The sequence below is a fragment of the Lissotriton vulgaris genome, chromosome 10 (genome assembly GCF_964263255.1).
Source record: "Lissotriton vulgaris chromosome 10, aLisVul1.2, whole genome shotgun sequence".
Lineage (NCBI taxonomy): Eukaryota > Metazoa > Chordata > Amphibia > Caudata > Salamandridae > Lissotriton > Lissotriton vulgaris.
This window is the reverse complement of record NC_141698.1, coordinates 664,023,232-664,036,578: the sequence shown is the minus strand read 5'-3', so window position 1 is coordinate 664,036,578 and position 13,347 is coordinate 664,023,232. Positions and strand designations below refer to the sequence as shown.

Below are 13,347 nucleotides of genomic sequence, written 5' to 3'. Positions count from 1 at the left end.
GTCGTCCCCGAAATGCCCTCCCAGCAAATGACTATGTGCCAAGAACAGTACTTTCTCGCGAAAGGGACCGGGAACGAGCAACTGTGGTTCTTGTTGGGGTCCACCTTTCCTATACAACAGACCGTTCCGTTTAAAGAAATAGGGACATACGTGCAAGGGATCCTCATTTTCCAGGGCCTGTCCCCAGGCGTCTTGTAACACGGGGTCCTCTTGTTGGGCTGCACGGAACTCCCGATCAGTTTCCCAAGGATGTGGGTCCACCTGAACAGGATAGGCAGTGGCGTGTGACCTTTTTTCTTTCTTCTTTTGCCCTCTGGTCTTCTGGACTTTGGTTATGGACTCTACGGGAGGAGGGTTTCGGGAAAAGGGAGCCTCGGACCACCATTTCTCCAAGGAGTGTGTAGCATCATGTAACAGACTGGGTAGTCCGTTGTAATCACTACCCAGGATAACCTGTTCCGGCAGGTTGGGTACTAGGCCAACATTAAGGGGACTTCTTTCTCCGGAGGACTGTTGTACCTATACCCTGGTGGTGGGATATCTCTTGGTATCACCGTGTACGCATTGGATGTCTACGGTGCCAGTTATAGGCCCCATCGGATTGGGCATTTCTTGCGGTCGTAACACGCTCTGCCGGCAACCCGAATCGGCTAAAGCCATCATAGGATGTCCATCGATCTTCACCGGACACCGGAAGGGAGGAGGACTGGCCTCCGTGGTGAGACACACATAGTTCCGAGTTAGTCCGACCTCCATCGGTTCCTCCTTCTGCGGACAGAACCGTGCTATATGTCCATATCCCCCACAGTGGTAGCATTGAGGGCCGGGAAGACTTGGTCTTGGGGTCACCGGAAAGGGAACAAAAGGGATAGGTTCCGGTTTTCGAGGAACCAACGGCCTCGGGGGTCGTGGATGACTTCCATGGATCGTTCGTGCAGGATGATCGTCCTTCTTCTGGAAGTCTTGTGCACGGCTGAAGGCACTTGCAATCTCGACAGCAGTGTCTAATGTGAGTCTAGAGTGCTGACGGACCCACTTTTGTGTAGCGGGGTGTAGAGAGGCCAAGAATTGCTCCAGATATATCTTAGCCAAGATTTCCTCTTTGGTGGACGTGGCAGGCTTCAGCCAGCGGTTGGTTAGGTCTTGAATGCGGAACGACAAGGCCCTGGGAGTTTCCTGTGGTCCTTCACGAGCCTGTCGCAGTCGTGCCCTGTAAGTCTCATCGTCAATCCCAAGCCGCTCAAGGATGCATGTCTTGATATCTTGGTACGGGGTCTGCCCTTGGATGTTGGCCTGTTGGAACGCCGCCTGGAGTTCACCCGTCAGCAGAGGCCTAAGATAGTGGCTCCAGCGATCAACCGGCCAAGCAGCCGCCTGAGCCAAGCGCTCAAAGTTCGTAAAAAAGAAGTCCGGGTCCTCTCCTGGAACATATTTCTGTAATACCACCGAGGGTAATGCAGTTGCGGGTCTCGATTGCCCCATGACGTCGACTAGCTGCCCAAGGGCTCGGTCTTGAGCGGTGCCCTGGTCTTTCAGGACATCGTGCAGCTGGCCTCGATCGTCCTTGGCCGTTTTGAGAAACCGCTCCATCATCTTCCCAAGGAGTTCCTGGCTTTCTGCGAGTTGCTTCACGGCGGCCTCCATGCTTCCGGATCCCACTTCTGACACCAGGTGTGGACTGGGGTTTGCTGCGGACCGGAATAACAGGCGTGGAGGCCGTATATATTTGGCTATGGTAGCTGTTTTTATTGTTCTGTCTGACAAACAAAACCGGAGTATGCACAGAGTTCAGGGGTGAAGCTGTAGTCGACTCCCAAGCGTATACCGGCTGATGGATCTTCCGGAGGCCTTCACGTCTTCCGGGCGTTGGGATGACCTCGGAGGGAAATAGAGAAGCAGGGGTTAGTCCTTTCAGCATGGACTTCTCAAGTACCGGTACCAACACCAAGGCCGTGAGGGAATAGAGATGACCGTGAGGAGGGGAACGGACAGGGCTGTAGACGGGAGGGGGTCAAAGAGGTGTGGGGAGGGTAGAAGAGAGGTGTTCTCGTGACGGGTTGGTGTGTAGGGAGTATGATACAAGTTATAAGTGCAGTGTCTCTAAGATCTATTATATACAGTGCAAAGGTGCTCTATCAGTGCGTTCTAACTCTATACAAATATTTACAGTTATTCACAAAGGGGACACGGAGACGGTAACTAGGTACTCACGTGCCCCGCCGTAACTCTCCCGCGAGTCACGGCCGCTCTCCAGCCACCTCCTGAGGACTCCACCACTCCTCGGTCCAGACGTCCTCCAACTCTCCGCCTTCGGTCCTCACGCTCCTTCCGCTCTCCTTCAATGGTTCGCTGCGCGCTGTCTCCTGCCACGAGTCGGCTATCGGGAACGCTCTCCTCTCTTCGTCGTCGGCTTTTGTAGTTCCAGGTTCTGGGAAGGGGGTGGGACTTCCGGTTTCCCGGTAGGCGGCTTCTGGTTCGGCACTTCCGGGTTCTAGGTGTTCGTGATTCTCCGTTCCCGGGTAGGGTCTTTGTCTGGTCCTCTGGTCACGTTCCTGTAGGGGGAACAAAAGAAAAGGACTCCTGGTCGTCAGGGACGCAGGAGGGTTAGAGGTCGTGGCACCCCCACTCGGGAGTCGCCCGGTTGAGGTAGGTGGTGTCCCCTTCCACAGGCATATTTGTCATTTTGGAGAACATATAATGTATTAAAATGTACTATATTTTTCTAAATCGGTGTAGGGTTTTTCTTGTGTTATATTTTCACTTTATTACTGTTTGTGTGCTGCATAAATACTTTACTCATTGCCTTTTTTTAAGCCTGACTGCCTTGTCCCAAGCTACTAGAGGGTTAAGCACAAATGAATTTAGTGACTTTTTGTAGTTCACCTTGACAAGGACTGCAGCTGTTGCATGAGAAGGGCTCAAACATCCCTCAGCCAACATCCCAATTTCTCACAAGACTAATTTAAAGCTTCAGTTTTATCAAACAATGTACAGGTTATACTAGACATTCACCAAACAACAACAGATGGGAGTGCTGAGTAATTACGACTGTCCACAATGTCTTACTTGAAAGAGCAGATTTGGTTCACGTTTGCCAGCTGTCATACTTTGGAAGATATTGGGGCTTCAGTTTTCTCCAAATATGTTGAAATAACTAAAATGTGTGTTGAAAAGTGTATTTTGATTTGCAAACTCAATTTTTACCTCCTGAATTTTGGTGTTGTTCTCCTATGGACTTTATTTTTACCTAATTGATTCTTGTAAGAGCTTGGAAGGGCCACACCACTCATTTGGAGATCAATGGCTTCAAAAATGTTTCCTCCCTTCTCCTTTTTCCCTTTCCCTCCTTTTTTCCTCTTCCTTAATATATTACAGGTGTATATTATTTGTCACATACTGATTTATATTTATTATATTGTTTTGAAACCTATGACATTGCCTATCTTTGAACTCCAATAGAAAATTATGACACAAAAATGTTTCCTTTTTTATTTTACCTAAGAAGCATGCAGTAATCCTAGAGCAGACAAGACAAGGAGAAAAAAGAAATACAGTGTTTTCTGGGGGGATTTTCAAGTATGAATGTAAGCAGTGTTACCGTTCATTTATACAATTACTTGTACAGTTCCTTTTTTGATTTGTGTTCCTATCTGCTTACCAGGAAGTTGTGTACTTCTGAACGTTTTGAAATACATAACAAAATGGAAGCCCTGAACATATATCTGCTCAAGCTACAAAAAAAAGTCAGCACAGGGGCTCGCAACTTTTTATGAGTCGAAAATATATATTTTTGTATGTTTTAGATACCAGTTACATATCCTCCTCTTCAGTAAGACCGCTGCCTGCCCACACCTTCCATGTTCACCATTATGGCTTTGTACACAACATTTTCTGTGCTGACCAGTGGTAGGAAAGTCCACTTTTCATGTCTCACCCCACCTACTGGGTGTGACTGCGACTCCGTCAGAAGTTTGTTTCAGCATCCCATGACCCATCTTACCCCCGTGCTGAGCCAAGCTGAGGAACCCCGATTGGTCCCTGTAGGTTCTCACAGGAGGAGGTACCCGGCAGCAGTCGGGGAAGAGGCGATCAATCGCAGCATAATGGGGCAGTGCGCCAACACCTTTGGAAGGCAGTAAGGCTGGCAAGGAGGGTCACACTCGCGGCTCTCTGCTGGTGCATAAGGGTTTTTGCATTAGGATGATCCGGCGTGCACCGTGCAGAGGACCACAGTGCAGCTCGACCTAAGAACTTGTAGCCCTTGGGTGGGCTGCCGGACTAACCGCCAGACTAACCCGCATGTCCTCACAGCGCTGCTCACATTAACTGCCACAACGACTGCACCCGGTTCGGCTTCGTTTCCTTGCAGCCTCGGCACTGGGACCACTTGAAACCACTGGAATAGGTGAGAGGAAAGCAGCAGAGGGTTACATTAGCTGGATTAATCCAACATTGCACACAGGACTAATGGGCAATATTGGGCAAGCAGGAACTGAGATGCAAAACCTTAGCATCAAAACAAGCTAGCAAAGGAATAGGAACTTGAGTGGGACTTTGTGGGGGACCTTGGGTCTTGCCCACATAATTTCAGCCATTCTTGCTGATCTTGGACAATAGCATGCTCGTCCTCCCCCCCCTTCACATCTTTGGAGTGCCTTGGGGAGGCCTGTAACAAAGAGGGTGAGGCATTGCATGGAAAGTTTAAGTTCCTACCACCGATTGGGAATTGGGGATTTGATCCTAAAACAAGAAGGTAGAAAATGACACCAACCCAAAAGCCAATGGAAAATAGTCAAACTAGCGGGCGTGGTAATGCACCTTCCCCCATTATTCGTCACCCCTACTACCACAGTAACCATAACAATATTCAGCACTTAGTCCTTTAGATCTATAATTTACCAACACTTGAGAATGTGGCAAGAAACAGCAAACAAGAAGACGAGCCCTTCTGATGATGATTGGGACAGTTCACCACATTGTCACTACACTGCCAAAATGTGACTAATGGACCAACGGAGAGCAAGCCTAGCTGTGGCTAGATCCCAGCTAGATCCCTTCAATAATCAGAAAGCAACAATCACAGCAACTACTTTTCAATAAGGCAAACAACACACACACAATGAGATCAGGTAGGGTGAGACAACAAACAGCAACGAAATCCAAAAAAAGGCCATAAGTGTGGGAAAAAAGACCAAAAACATGAGGCAAGTGGCGGAGGACAGCACCTTAGCCCCACTACCCCAATCAAGTCCACTGGCATCTCAAAAGACGATGAACATAGACCACCAACCAAAAATATACACAAAATTGACCTTAGTTAAAGATGCAGAGGTGGGATTATATTTGATCAACACAGACACTGATGGCCTGTCTTCACAGGTGCAGCCAGAGATAATTCAACAACAGCAGCCCAATGGTAACCAACTGACCAATATCAAGAACAACGAGAGACCGAGGATGGGGCCCGAAACAGTCCCTGATAATGATTATACCTTAAGCCGAGCATTTCAAGACAGCAGCCAAGAGAACAATGCAAAATTTCAGGAACTTGACCTAATTACCTCCAATGCAAGGGATAATACAGAAGGGGAGGGGGAAACTGAGCCTATGAACTGAAAAGTCAACCCCTACCCAGCATTAGGAAAAAGGCTCAAGAACGATGGCAGCAACGACAGCATCACTCAAGCCCAGGGCTCCCAAGGGGCTGGAAAATACAATAAGGGCTTCTACTTAAAGGAAGAGCTTTTCACGGCCACCTATACACCTTTGTTGGGCACTATTATTTGATCCTGAAGGCCCACAAGTGAAATAAGGCCACAAAACCTTGAACCAGAAATAGCCATACACCAGAGCAAGAGTCCAAAACATGGCTGGCTCACCCAACAATACCTGCAATACTATTAATACCAACACCATCTTGAGAGATAAAATATTCTCAATAAGAAGGAGGTAACTACCTCAAGAATACTACTGATGAATTCAGCTTACTCCAACCACCAAGTAGAACTGAGGATATGGGCAGCAAAAATACAAAATCTAACCTAGGAACAACATAGGCTTAATCCTCATTTCCAGGCAATGGCTCTCACAGTAAATCGTCCCACTAAGAATATATCGCTCAAGTTACCTTGCAGTCAGGATTCCATTCAAGACAATTTAGATATATCTCCAGGGAATGCCTCCCACAGTAAATCTCCCACTAAGAAAATATAGCTGAAGTTACCTTGCACTCAGAATTCTAATACAGACAATTTAGACATATCTCCAGGGAATACCTCTCACAGTAAATCTACTGTAGTGTAGTTCCTATATTCCCAATAGGTTCTGCACATTGGAATAATATATCCTATAGATTTGACGTAAGACTTAGGTCGACTAGGTCTCTATTTAATATATTAGACTTAATTGTGAGTGCCAGCTAGCCCAGAGGTCACTAGAAACTTTCTTGAATAAACAAGAAGGGATTAGTTTCCGACAACTGCATAAACATGACAACTTTGTTTACCCAAGAATAAAACTAATCTTCAGAGTCGTGGAAACAATAGATAGATATTTTACTCAGTCAATCGTGCATGCTTCGTTTCAGCAGAGGTGCAGAGAAATAGAGAGACGGGCGTTTTCAATAAAAGGGTTTATTGAACAGTTTTCTTTCTCAGACAGGTAAAATGAACTGCTGCAATTGTAATACTGGTTGCAAAGTATAATGAGTACAATATGAAGAGTATTATAAAATAATGCTGTAAAAGCATTGTATGGTTCCTAGACCATAGATAAATACATACATAAATAACAAAGGCTAAAAAGTACTCAAGTGGTGCTTCTAAAATACGCCTACCCAAAATGTACCTAACCTAAGTCTAGTACGAGGGAAGAAGTAAGAGAGGCGTAGCATAGGTTTAGCTTGTTTTTGCCAAGAATCTAACCAAGAGTTCTCTTAGGGTCTAATCAGCTCCGTACCTTGGTTTTAGAATGTCGGAGGTCTGGTATCTCTGTCTCGGGACTCGATTTCCCAACACACTGCAAGGGGAGCTTGGAAACACTGGAGCTGGATTCTCCGCGAGAGAAAGGACAGCGCCTCTGTCTGTGTGTCAGCTGGATGATCAGCTTCCTTCGGCACTTGCTGTAGCGAGCTGCGTCGGGCAAGTAGATAGTCGAGCTGCTTCGAACCACTGTGTGTTTGCTAGGTCAAGTGTAGGCATATTTATACCTTGAAGGTGCCTGGTTTGACGTAAAGTTGCACATAAAAGAACCCCAATGGAATGTTAGTTCTTTGAAAATGCCATGATTTCTAGGACTAATCAATGTTCAAGTAAGGGGGTGTCCCTGACTGCTGAAGCTGAGTTTTCCAAGAAATCGTTGTGACTTTTTGGAACTAGTGGAAGTAACCATGCCTGTATTTGGACTGGATGGGTTATGTCTAAGTATGGGCATGATTTATATGCCTATATAAGGGCAATGTGAATTGTACCTATATAAGGGCATGAATCAGTAAATTTTGCTTGATTCTAAAATGCTTCACAACACTACTAAGTATATATCACTGAAATTACCTTGCACTCAAGATTCCAATCAAGACAATTTATACGTATCTTATCTAACGGCACAAGAATGGGTAGAGCTGGTAGCCTCTTACACTCTCAAACCATCAGAAGTATGCAAGGAAAAAATAATCAGGATGCCCAAAACTAGCACCAAACAGGACAGCAAAATATGACAGCATATGGATTTCATTATTAAACACAATGCAAATGTCAATTAATGTGCTACAATATCAATCTGACAAAATAGACTTACAATAATCAGTCTTAAACTCATTGTCAATATGTGTCTCCAACATTGACACCAAACTGTCTGACTCAACAACTTTATTAGGCGGGCCTAAAATTAGACTCAGCTTACGCAGGCAAGCTGCTCCTGCATAGTAATTGAAGACAAACTATCAACGCTCCCAACAATGATGGGGACCCCGTAATGTATGAAGCCCTGACCAATTTAGATAACAGAAAATACGAAGAGCCGCCGAATCTCCAGTCTCTGAGGATGGCGACCACGGGTGGAGCAACCTCAGCAACTCAGGGTGACACCAGGATTACTGACCCCCCTGACTCTAAACAACAAGGAAGGCAGAAATAGAAGACCGACATAGCTACATATTTTAACAGCTGCATAACAGCTCAATCGGCAGCAGATCAACAACTGGGGGCATTAGAGGCTAAGTCAATTAAGGCTGACAAAGATGTGGACCTTATCCAAATGCTCCCAGACGAAAGAGAAGAACATAGGGAGGAACCATCCACACAAGAAACTAAAAGGGCTAACATAAGAGCACCAGATGAAACCTGGGGGAAAGAATCAATTATCCAGCTAGATCTAGGGTCAGCTACAGGGCAAGATCGAGCCGCAGCACTCTCCGGTCTAGCGCTTCCCCAATCTGAGAGAGCAGAGAACAGGGTGGGAGAATCCCCTCAAGCAACAAAATGCACAGATACTAGACTATAAAAAGAAACTTGGGGGATGGAACCAATCTCATCCAGCAAGATCAAGGACCAGTTACAGAGAAAGATTAAGATTTGATAGACTTAAGCTCAGAGTCTCCTCAAGAACCTAGAGAAAGGGTGCAACAAGCACTAACCTTCAGGGGGTCGCAGATACAAATAGATACGTGCACCTCCTTGTTCTATCCAGAATATAAGTCCAAAGGTAGAGGGGATATCTTACATAGAAGGAACATCCTATGACTTTTAACAGCAATCAGAAGCTTGGAGGATCTAAGGTCAAGTGATTTGGAATCAATCGAATTTGAGGAACCAAATAATTGCTTGGGGAATGAGGCTACCAAATCAGTCTGGGCTCCAACAGAGATAGCCAAAAGGATACTAAGCAAATATGAAAAGCTAAATGCCTGGCTAATCAAATGAATACAACACTGCCAACCAAAATACCCAGAACCAACCCCTGTTGGCCAGACCCAATGATCGCTCTGATTCTAGACATGAAAGCTTTGAGCAAAATATATTCTCTGTGTTAAGGGGAGCACGCAGTACAACCCCAAACCATTCAGAGGAAACAACACAAACAGGTTCAGGAGCAAAAGCAGCAGCACATACTGTACCTCAAGACTGGGGCTGGCTAGCCAGGATTATAAACAACCGAAGCAAAGACCTCTGACAATCTAAGAAGACTTCAGCAAAAAAACTATTTTGAGGCTTTGCTCCTGGAATATACATGAGCTGGGGAATAAGATAGGAGATACCAACTTAGTTCAATATTTCCACACGTTTGATCTTATTATTTTACAAGAAACCTGGTTGGACCAGCCAACTCATCTACAGGGTTTCAAGTTACATCATTTACCAGCAGTCAAAACAGCCACATTTGGTCATTCCAAGGTAGGATTAGCAACTTATACCTCTATTAAGAACATACACACAGTTAAAGAGCTATCAATTCAGTTAGCATTGCCTAATGAAATGCAAGCTCTAAAACTGATTTATGGTCAGGGGCCCAGGCTGGCATTGGGGGCGCCTGCGCCGCAGGGGGTGACCTGTTCACTGTGTGCACCAACTTGTAGCAGCCTGAGCTCTTCTCCATCACTGCAGGGCCAGCCTGCACCCCAGCCCCTGCACCGGTCTTGTTCTTCGGTGATCGGTGCACAATGCGCCGAGACAGCATGTAGTCGTCTGACCTGTACAGCAGCGACTAAGAGGAGGAGGAGGAAGAGATGGTCTTTGGGCAGAATGATGATGATCTGGCAGAAATGATAGATCCAAGTGACCTGCCCACATTGTACTTTTCTTGCAGTGTCCACAAATCTATCTTCGAGGTAGAGGATCAAAGAGAAAGATTTGAGGCACTTTTCACCATGTATGACACCCATGTCACATTCCTGTTGTTTAAAAACTTCCGGAGAGTATGGATGAACTTCAGCAAACCCCGAAGCTGCAGTCAGAGCACAGATAGAGCTGCACGAGTCGGACTTCAATGGCAAGAAAACTGAAGCTGTACTTTGCACAGATGCAGGTGTTAATGTTAATGTTAAGTGGCATTTGTGTAGCGCATAATCACCAACGGTCTCTTAACACTTATGATAGAATGTCAAAACCCTACCAGCAGTTAACTATCAGGGCGCCTACCCGGTCAGAGCACATCTTGTCTCCAAGCGTATGTGAACAACAAAGTCTTTTGTTTTTTCCTGAATGGAAGGAGAGAGGCTTCCCTACGCAGACTTTCCGGCAACTTGTCCACATTTGGGGGATCAGAACTGAGAAAGCTCGTCCGGCCATGGTGGCTTTTTCAAACCATGGGCAGTCCACTCAACAGTCCATTTATGCCAAGGCTGCCACCAGTGGCTGGAGGTAGATGTTAAGAAGAAGTGGGGACAGTGCAAAACCCTGCGGAACTCCGGAAGGAAGTGCACCTTTACTGGACACACAGCCCCCTAGCTGAACCCTTTGTGTCCGATCCATCCAAGAAGGAGGAAATCCATTGATACGCCACCCCAAAGTTTCTCAACTTCTGAATACGAGCCAGCAGTTGGACATGGTTCACCGTGTCAAACATGGCTGTTATGTCTAGCAGGATCAAGGCAGAAGGCTTCTTCTTGTCTGCTGCAAGCCTGAGTTTATCCAACACAGAGAGCATCACCAACACTGTACTGTGGTGGGCCCAAAAACCCGTTCTGCAGCACCTGAAGCAACTGGTGTTCCTCTATGAATGGGGAGAGGGTTCTAAGCACACGTTGTTCCACTACTTTGGCCAGGAAAGGGAGCCTAGATGTAGGTCGATAGTTCTTCAAGTTGTTGACATCTGCCCCCGTTTTCTTCAACAACAGGTTTACCATAGCTTCCTTGAGACCGAGGGGATCCTTCCCATTTGTCAGGGATTGCTTAATCAAGGAGAGCAGATCCCTCCCCATCACTGGGAGAATCATATTAATCACTCTAGTGGACAAGGGTCCTCTGGTGACCCAGACTTATCTCTGGCCATAATGGTTCCACTACTTTGGCCAGGAAAGGGAGCCTAGTATAGGTCGATACTTCTTCAAGTTTTTGACGTCTGCCCCCGTTTTCTTCAACAACGTGTTTACCATAGCTTCCTTGATACTGAGTGGGACCTTCCCAGTTGTCAGGGATTGATTAATCAAGGAGAGCCGATCCCTCCCCATCACTGGGAGAATCATATTTAACACCCTAGTGGACAAGGGTCCTCTGGTGACCCAGACTTAACTCTGACCATAATTTGAGATAGAGAGTCTAGGTCTAGTGTTGAAAATATAGAGAGCTTCTCGCCCAGAGCGATCTGTGGTTCTTTCACTATCATGGGGCAGGGACTGATATGGGTGTTACTTAGGTCAGTTAAAATGTCCTTGGCCTTATTTAGAAAAAAGTTTGAATCCTGTTACAGTCCCCTGAATTGGCGGTAGCCTTCAACTCCTTCTTTTGGCGTCGAATTGTGTTGAATGAGGAGGGTGAGAAGGCATTCCTGTTCCCTCCACAGCCCGTCAAGCAGTTCCTGATCTCTCCCCCTGTGTCCCCTCCAGTTGGATGGAGGCAGGGTGACGATGCAATGCCTGTTCTCAACTATGACTTACTGCATGCAGTGTTCAAAATGGGGCCAGGAGGGAAGTATGAACTTCGCACAGGAACCGAGTCCATGCCCAGTGTTGTCGTCCATATTTGCGAGTGTGAAACTGAAGAGGACGAGGATGAGATGAAATGTCCAAAACAAAACATTGTTCATATTAAGCGCCCAACTGAGCCCTTTATGCTAGCAAAGTAGCCAAATCTGTCTACAAGATCTTAAGTAGGCGATAGTAGAGCGTAGTAGAGTTTTGATGCAATCAACACCACAAAAGATTAATTCTAAGTGTATTTGCACCTACTATACATATTGGAAGTTTCTGTAGGGAAAATACCAGATGTACTGTAAATGCTGTCTATGTGATTGATTCTTGGACATTCATTGTTCACGTGACATCTCTACCCTCGTCTAAATGTCCTCATCTACTCTTTGGTTTTTCATTGCACTTACCTTTTGTATTAAAGTGTTACTGTTAGTTTTAACTCCTAACATTCTGCACTTTAAGTTACAGAAAAAGCCCTAAACAATTTAAAAGTGTCCGTCAATTTTAGCAAAGAAAAAACCCTCTAAAACTGATGATACAAGAGCCATCCGAACCGTTTCAACTACTAATACTACATTTATAGCTTCCTCCATGAAACAAGGCCAGGGAAATTAAACACTTAGAAGGGGAACTAACTAGAATCTTAATGGAAGAGTGAACTTCAATCTATACTAATATAATAAAGAGAGAGCCCAAACCTTTGAGGCGGGTAATCTCATGAACCACAGCACCAAACACAACACCCAATACAGCGTTGGAAAGGGCAGTTGCAGCAGAAGGACATAGACTATGCAGACGCCCACCATATACATTTAAAAGGTAAAAGAACCGTGCCAGCAGAGTAGTCCCTTGTGGACGTGTCTGCGTTGTGCTGTGGGCGTGTGCTGGGGGCGTGACAAATGCGGGGGGGGCATGTGGTACGTTCCGCCCTTCATGCCATGTCTAATATTGTGTGCTTATCCCACCCTGCTCCCTTTAAATACCCCTGCACCCCATAATCATAACCCAGCCTTACTCCTTAAAATACCCCAACACCCTTAAACACTTACCCATCTTAACCCTATAAATATACCCTGTACCCCAAAACCCAAACCTATCCCTAAACCCTAAAAATACCCCTGTACCCCTGTACCCCAAAACCCAAACCTAGCCCTGAACCATATAAATATCCCTGTACCTCAAAACCCAAACGTACCCTGAAGCCAAAAAATACCCCTGTACCCCAAAACCCAAACCTAGCCCTGAACCCTAAAAATACCACTGTACCCCAAAACCCAAACCTACCCCTGAACCCTAAAATACCCCTGTACCCCAAAACGCAAACCTAGCCCTGAACTCTTAAAATATCCCTGTACCCCAAAACCCAAACCAACCCCTGAACCCTAACAATAAGCCTATACCCCAAAACCCAAACCTAGCCCTGAACCCTAAAAGTAACCCTGTACCCCAAAACCCAAACCTACCCCTGAACCCTAAAATACCACTGTACCCCAACCCTAGCCCTGAACCTTTAAAATACCCCTGTACCCCAAACCCCAAAACCTAGCCCTGAACCCTAAAAATACCCCTGTACCCCAAAACACACACCTTTCCCTAAACCCTAAAACTACCCCTGTACCCCATAACCCAAAACTATATCTGAACCCTTAAAATACCCAAACACCCCAAAACATATACCTCAGTACCCCAAAACATATACCCCTATACCCATACTTACCTTATCC

General features: G+C 45.9%; 1 pseudogene; it reads left to right on the top strand.

Moving 5' to 3' along the window:
• The first annotated feature begins 9,655 nt into the window (after positions 1-9,655).
• LOC147688658 (calcipressin-3-like) lies at positions 9,656-11,778 on the top strand (annotated as a pseudogene).
• Positions 11,779-13,347: the final 1,569 nt, after the last annotated feature.